Source organism: Pyxicephalus adspersus, chromosome 2 (genome assembly GCF_032062135.1).
Source record: "Pyxicephalus adspersus chromosome 2, UCB_Pads_2.0, whole genome shotgun sequence".
Lineage (NCBI taxonomy): Eukaryota > Metazoa > Chordata > Amphibia > Anura > Pyxicephalidae > Pyxicephalus > Pyxicephalus adspersus.
Window position 1 is genome coordinate 27,897,250 of NC_092859.1, and position 7,794 is coordinate 27,905,043.

At 42.3% G+C, this 7,794-nt stretch overlaps 1 protein-coding gene across 1 annotated transcript in view; it reads right to left on the reverse strand.

Moving 5' to 3' along the window:
• Positions 1–6,641, reverse strand: part of LARGE1 (LARGE xylosyl- and glucuronyltransferase 1) — a 237,452-nt gene extending 230,811 nt beyond the window's left edge. Inside the window, exons 1-2 of the mRNA XM_072400166.1 lie at positions 5,525–6,641; positions 5,142–5,383 (exon numbers count right to left, since the gene is read on the reverse strand). The gene's annotated coding sequence lies outside the window, so the exon portion shown is untranslated. The remainder of the gene's footprint in view (positions 1–5,141; positions 5,384–5,524) is intronic.
• Between the last annotated feature and the right edge of the window lie 1,153 nt (positions 6,642–7,794).

Consider the following 7,794-nt stretch of genomic DNA (forward strand, 5'->3'; position numbering starts at 1 on the left):
TCATGAACACCAATGGTCCATATGTGTTGATTAAATAATGGTGAACTTCCTACTTAGACAGTAAAGTGGATACACAAAGTACCGACGTTTCATCTGCTTGTGGGATATTAGAACAAAGCAGGATGACTGGAAACAAGTGACATGGCCTCCAAGGGAAAACATGAAAAAAGGTGCAGCGAACATCATTAACGAGCCATTGTTTAACAAAGAAAAAATAATTCTCCCTCCACTACACATAAAGTTGGGATTAATGAAGCAATTTGTTAGAGCTCTGAACAAGGACGATGATTGCTTCAAATACATTTGTAGATTCTTCCCTGGATTGAGTACTGAAAACATAAAAGCAGGAATCTTTGATTGACCCCAGATTCGGAAACTGATAAATGATTAAAATTTCACAAGTTACATGACTGATACTGAAGCGTCTGCCTGGCACAGCTATGTCATGGTTGTCACTTCTTGGGTAACCATAAAGCACACAAATATGAAGAACTGGTACAAAACTTGCTCTTAAACCTGAAAAATTTGGGTGCTACTATGAGCATAAAGGTATACTATCTCCATAGCTATTTGCAAAAATTTACAAAAAAGCTTGGCCATTTCAGTGAGGAAGAAGGGGAGAGGTTCCATCAAGATATAAAGGTGATGGAGGAAAGGTATCAGGGCAGATGGGATGGACACATGATGGCAGACTACTGCTGGAGCCTTCAACATGTCAACATATTGTCCTGATCATCAGCATAAAAGGAAATCATACAAACTTTTCAATGTTTTTCAATGACTTCTTTGTGATTAGTTCTGTAAATATACTGAATTTAGAATATGTTGACATTAATTTTAAGACAGTTTAATTTTGCTTAATTTGTTTCATTATTTTTCTATGAGGTTAATAATGAGGTCATTATTTCAAAAACTACAGCTAAATCTAGCAGAACCAATACCGTATTTGGAATCTGTGCATCAAACATAACATAAAATGACTTTAATTTGTTTGGCAGGAAATTGTTTGTTGACCAGTGTTATACATTGAAGATTACAGATTAGCTTTCATTTTTCAGAATAAGTACTTTTTGTGCCAGCATGGATAATACCTATAATTCTTGACAAAAATCTGAAATCTCTAGCAATATTATCAGCTTTCCTATCTATCTTCTGTAAACTATAGAACATCTCCTTTGGTTGGTCAACACTGAAATCCCCTAGACGTGTAGGTGGCCATAATGATAACAGCCCATCCAACTTGGCAGTCATAGAAATCCTTGCCATGTATATAGGTGAATCTGAAGGGATTGCTTTGTTTTTGTTTTTGTCTCAGCAAAGTTAAAGGTTCATTTTTATGATTTCTTCAGTATTGTTCAAGTACAAAACCACTCTCTTTTGAATCATTTAACTGGAGAAAGCAGTAACTGTCCACGTCTATTGGTTTAAGTTCACCCTTTCGATAGCTCCTCTGTCTTGATTTAGGGAAATACTGCTGCTCCAAAGTATGTGGCTAAAGTTTTCCACAAAATAGACTGTGTGCAAAAAGATAAGGAATTCCATCTGCTGTATACAATTTAAGCAAAGCTGTTTTTTAATGCTTGCATTTAATATGCATAATTATAGCTTGCCATGCAAATACCAGCAAAAATAAACATTAAGTCTGACCTTTACTTTGATTTTTAAAAGCATTACTACTGAGCACTGGAAACAGTAGCTTCAAAGAAAAAAAAGGAACTGATAAACCGGTTACATATTTAACTCACAAAAGCCCAGCAGTTCATTGCAGCAATATTTACTATGGCAGTTTTTAGGCAGTGACACATTTTGAGGTTTTTCATGCCAGTATGAAACAGCCTGACGCACTTTGAGTTAATAAATGTAACTATGGAGCTCGGAGAATCTGTAATGACTTTACCCTTACTATACAGCACACTTTAAGGGTATCTTCATTACTGACGTAAATCCATATAAACTGAGAGAAAGTCTATTTCTAGCAAGCGTTCATTGGATGCACATTGTTTTTCTGCAAGAGCTTCTACTGCTTTTTATTTCTTCATTCTTGCTCTTTAGTGAAACCTCTGCAAAATTCTTCTTTGGAGGTAAAATATATTAAAACAAAACACAGGTATTTGTTTCCTATCACTGTGCATGCAGTACCCTACGTTAGGTTGGTTTCACTACCCATTCAAAATAATCCAGCATACGAGTGCAGGTCTGTCTTAGAAAATGAGACTGTATAAAGATAGACTCCAGAAAAACAACTAAATACACAGATAAAGAATTTCTGTATCTATCCAGTTTTAAAATCTACACAGGACGGTCACAGCCTTGTCAACTCAGAGACTTGATTTTTACATTAAACTAACACTTCTTGTCCCTGGGCAGTTAAAGAGGAGAAGCACAATACTGAGATAATTCCTGTTTTTCCCTGATTAGAAGACACCTTGTTAGAATAACTGATTGGCTCCTTGTGCTGCATCTCCTGTCTGAGATCCACTGTACATGTGCTGTAATAGGCTGATACCGAGACTGATTAAGGTCTTTACATTGCATATCTCCCCTCCTATAGATTGTAAGCTCTTCGGGGCAGGGACCTCTCCTCCAGTGTCACTGTCTGTATTAGTCTGTCATTTGCAACCCCTATTTAATATGTTGGGGCTATATAAATCCTGTTAACTAATAACAATAATAATAATTGCATGCATTAAAAAAATGCACACACAAGTTAATGCTGTCCTGTATTCATTAATACGTCAGTACTGATAAATACTAGGCTGCAATAAATGGTGTCTTCTATATGTGTCTGGAGTTTGGCTTCAACAGGCATCGCTATGCCTCTCCCAACTTATACAGACCTAAGAAATAAAAAAGGGGAAGCTTGCTTACAAAACATACAGAGCCAATGAGCCTTTGTATATAGTAAATATTTTTATTTAAACTATACATAGCATATATAAATTACCAAGGAATAAAATAATGTCATCCATTTTTAATACAAACTTGGGGTGAAAATATGAGTATTTCTCTTGCCTTCTTGTTTTTTGCAGTATCCAGATCTGTTGTCCCTATCACTGCAAGACTACCTATTTCATCAATAACCAAAACACAAGCATGCAGCTAGTGAACTGTCAAGACATTTAAAGTGAATACAAGTAGTCCCCGAGTTAAGGACATCCGACATATGAACGCCTCCTAGATACGAATGGGCTTCCCTGCTTGCTTGTGTGCAGGATGGAGGCTTGATGGAGGGAGGGGGCAGTTCGCATGACTTGCAGAAGTCTTTTGGTAAACACAGCTGAGTGACCTTAAGGGCTCAACTGTTCTGCAGTGAGGAATTTATACAGTAACTGACACCACACTGCGCATGCACAGAAGGGTAAAAATAAATAATATGTTAAGACAAACATCTGTCCTAATTGCATTTATCAAAATAATGTACCTGTTCCGACTTACATATAAATTCAACGTAAGAACAAACTTACAGTGCCTATCCCGTATTTAACCCGGGGACTACCTGTATAATTGTTCTGAGACTAAGCCATTGACTCTCGGGAAATAAAAAAATATTCCTGGAACCTGTGTTTTAAAAAATCAGCAATGGAAACTTACATATTTCAATCAGTACAGAAATCTTTTAGGGGGCTAAATATGTTTCCATTGGCACAAAAAATAAAAGGTTTCTATTTTAGGTTCCTTGACCAAATGGCTAATAGATTGGTGAGTTGTAGGGTTGGACAAGTTGTAGGGTGTCCAAAGACTACACACGCACACCCTTATATATGTAAGATCAGCACTGGATGAGTCCAAGGAAGGTAGCCAATGCAACTACATATATACTGGAGCTTTATCATTATTCTGTGGAAACAACTATTTAAAAATTGTAAATTACTTCATGTAAATACAACAAATAATTTATTAATATGTAAAATTCCCCCCATCACCCCCATGCAGAATATATGGTCAGTTTAAATTGAAGCCAACCAAGAAGAAAACCCAAAGAAACATACACAAGAAATGCAGTTGGTGTTCCTGGTGTTGGTCAAATCCAGAACCATAACACTACAAGTTAGAGTTCTAACCCTGCAGCAGATTTGGTCCAGTTGGGGAGCCAATGGGCACTTTTTGAAGCCAAAACACGTTGACTTCCACGGACAGAAACAGGACATGACTTCTGCAATCTAAAACAAGCAGCCTGACTATTAATATCTTGGAGTTATAATTATCATATAATCCAAACTCCAAATGCCTGGAAGACGCCAAGACCTCTGCCGATGTGATAAATCTGACTGTAGCTCAAACTTAGCAACAGCTGCTGAAGTGTTGATACAGAGTCATCATGAGGGGTATTAAATGGACACTATTGCTAATAAACCAAAATTAGATAAATATCTGTACACCTGTGCCCATGCACACTAAAGTGACTGATGCCATCAATATCAAAGCACCTGGGAGTACAATGACCAAACCATATGATACAGCAACAGTCACTCCACAGACCAAATATATCGGATATATTATTGCCTTAGGGAAAGTAATCACATATAAGGCATAATGTTATTACAAAACTGACATTGACCTTCGCTAGCAGATGAACCACAGAAGGAGGGTGCAACCTGCTAAATATAACGCAAAAGCTCTGTAAAGAGGAAGGAATCAGTTTTACATGTTTGAAATCTAAAGTGATGTCAGGTATAATGTAAAACACAATAAATATCTACGTTTCCAAAGTCTAAAGAAAATATAAATAAAATACTGCTCATCCAGTTCATTTAATTCTGAGGGCATGGGATGACCGGACAATGACTTTAAGATACTTGGCATTATGTTTTAAAAGGGATTGCACTTGCCCAAAAAGGCTTCTGCAGGTCAAACTGAAGATACCTACATACAAAACTACGTTTTGGCAATCCATGATCTGGGTAAACACAAAGCAGCCATGCCGATATCTGATCAGCGCATATTCTGCAAAATAGAATGTGCAAATGTTTTACATTCCGGAGACAGATGGCAATGGGGGATATCCAAGTAGCTAATATTCTGAGCCAGACTGAAGCAACCTGTAGTTATTATTAGGAGCCTACATGTTCCAAACTGCTGAAGCTTGTTGTTCTACAAGAGCATTGTTCCCATGCATGCCCCAAGAGAAGGCTTTATCTTACCTTGTTTTATTCTGCTGGGAGAAGATCCTCTTGGTGACTTTATGATGTCCGGGTGCTAGGTGCCTGTATCTACAGCCACGGACATTGCCACGTTGATGGATCTCAAGGGGTTTGGCTAAACGTTGCACTTGTCCTTGGAGAAAGTTCTTTAGGATCCAGATGGGAGATGCAGAAAGAATATCTCTGGTCCTGATGCAAGAGATAGGTAATTGGATGACCACTTTCCAGGATGGAAAATGTCTCTACATGTAAAGAAAAGCTGGATGGGTTAGCGAAATATGAAGCTCATGGGTGCATGCTAAATTATCTTCATACAACAAGAACATATAGAAGTTCTCCTAGATCGTATATGTTTCAAGTTGGATGTACAAGATCTGAGTTACCTGTGCAGCCGGTGGATTTATTTCCCTTCTAGTTGTGGCTTTGAAGGAGCAAAGCCAAAGTCACCAATGGGGCAATTTTTTGGCTTTAAGAAGCAATGTCCTTACATCTCCTGGCATCGGACCAACAGTTCTTTTCCTAAAAGGCAGACATAGAAGAGTCTCTGGCCAGGATGAACCTTCTCCACCAGCATAGAATGATGTGAAAGTATGAGCAGATCTTATATTCTTTTTACCCAGCACTTTCACAAAGACAATGCAATTCTTTGGAGGTCTTTCTCCAGCCAAGGGGGTCACCCGAGTATTCCTAATGGAGGGCTCTGATGGTTTGGACAATACCCAAGTCTTGGCTGTGATGAGAGGAACGCCCCTGCGGCCCTGAGAGTCACAAAGAGAGTTCAGGAGGTAATCAGAGGTTCTCTGGGGGATAGAAGCCTTGTTTTGGGGGGTCTCACCAATGCCATATTTTACTAAAGTTTGAGAGGCTCTGGAAAGTCGGGGTCACACAAATTTGGGCATCTCTCACAAAGCCATAGAGTTATAATCAGATCTGTGTGCTTGTAACAAAGACAGAGTCATCTATGGAGCAGAATCCTCCCTGAGCTCCAGGGGGTGCGGGGTGCTCTCACCAGCCAGGGGGGCTCCAAACTTTCATGAGGTCTCTGAGGAGAAATGGCCCTGGCAGCACTGGTGCCAATCCTGGGGGGTCAGTGTGTCCAGTCAGGGGGTGCAGATGGCTGTGCTGCCTCTGTCAGGTGCTGCCAGGCATGCCAGCTGTGCCAGGGTGAGCAATAATACAGCACCGGGCTCTGCGGTACAGATACCAGGATCTCCGGCTCCTTCACACGGTTACCGAGCAGGCCTGCTCCGCTCACACAGCCTGACACTCACACCCGGCTTGTCACAGGGCCCGCCCGGGGAACGGCCCACAATTCAGCACCACGGAGAGCCGGCGGGAGAAGGGGACAGACGCCGGGCTGAGGGGGGGAGACGTCGGGCTGAGGAGGAGAGAGAGTCCGGGCTGAGGAGAAGAGAGAGTCCGGGCTGAGGGGAGAGAAACGCCGGGCTGAGGAGGAGGCTTCCCCGAGCAGAGCTCACACTGCTCTGCCTGCTTCTCTCACTGCAACCCCCGGACTTCTATCAGCAGCAGCCGCTTCTCCCCCTCCCTGCCCGAACCTTCTCCCTCCCACCGCCGGGACCGCCTCCATCTCCATCCCTCCCTCCATCCTTCCATTCCTCCCTCCATCCTTCCATTCCTGTACACAGCCCCATCCTTCCATCCCTCCCTCCATCTCCATCCTTCCATCCCTCCATCTCCATCCTTCCATCCCTCCCTCCATCCTTCCATTCCTGTACACAGCTCCATCCCTCCCTCCATCTTCATCCTTCCAACCCTCCTTCCATCCTTCCAACTCTCCATCCTTCCATCCCTCCCTTCCATCTCCATCCTTCCATACCTCCCTCCATCCTTCCATTCCTGTACACAGCTCCATCCTTCTATCCCTCCCTCCATCCTTCCATCCCTCCCTCCATCTCCATCCTTCCATCCCTCCATCTCCATCCTTCCATCCCTCCCTCCATCCTTCCATTTCTGTACACAGCTCCATCCTTCCATCTCCACTCCTCCATCCATTCTTCCATCTCCATCCCTCCCTCAATCATCCAATCTCTTTTCCTCCTTCCATCCTTACATTCCTGTCTAGCACTCCATACTTCCATCCCTCCCTCCCTCCATCCTTCCATCCCTCCCTCCCTCCATCCTTCCAACTCTCCCTCCATCTCCATCCTTCCATCCCTCCCTTCCATCTCCATCCTTCCATACCTCCCTCCATCCTTCCATTCCTGTACACAGCTCCATCCTTCTATCCCTCCCTCCATCCTTCCATCCCTCCCTCCATCTCCATCCTTCCATCCCTCCATCTCCATCCTTCCATCCCTCCCTCCATCCTTCCATTCCTGTACACAGCTCCATCCTTCCATCTCCACTCCTCCATCCATCCTTCCATCTCCATCCCTCCCTCAGTCATCCAATCTCTTTTCCTCCTTCCATCCTTCCATTCCTGTCTAGCGCTCCATCCTTCCATGTCCATTCTCCGCTCTACATGGACACATTGCTGTAGAGTTCTATTATTCCATTTTCATCCATCCCTCAATCATCCAATCTCTTTTTCTTCTTCTATCTTTCATTCCTATACAGAGATCCGTCCTTCCATCTCCATCCTTCCGTTCCTTCTTCCATCCTTGGAAGAAGCTCCATCTTTCCATCTCCATCC